Raw genomic sequence first — 357 nt, forward strand, 5'->3', positions numbered from 1 at the left:
AGGCGGTGAGGGTGATGAGGAGAGACACCAGGTCTCCCTACCCGCAGGGGCAGCAGCGCAGCTGAGCCACAGGCCCCGTTCTCCTCCGAGCGCCCCGCCCCAGGCCACCGCGCAACGCCGGGGCACCGGCCTCCCGTTCCCGGCGGGCCGGGGGAGCCCCTCCGCCACAGGCGGCCCGGGCAGCGCGGCCTCCGCCGCCACCGCCGCTCAGCAGCTTCAACGCTAGGCGCGGGCGCGCCACCGCACTCGGCCCGGCCGCAATTACCTGGACCTGGACCGGACCCGGCCCGGCCGCACTCGCCCGGAGCCGCCGCACGCACTCACTCACTCACTCACTCACCCGCCCGCCCGCCCCCG

Source organism: Falco punctatus, assembly GCF_963210335.1.
Source record: "Falco punctatus genome assembly, chromosome: 5".
In the NCBI taxonomy this organism is placed as follows: Eukaryota; Metazoa; Chordata; class Aves; order Falconiformes; family Falconidae; genus Falco; species Falco punctatus.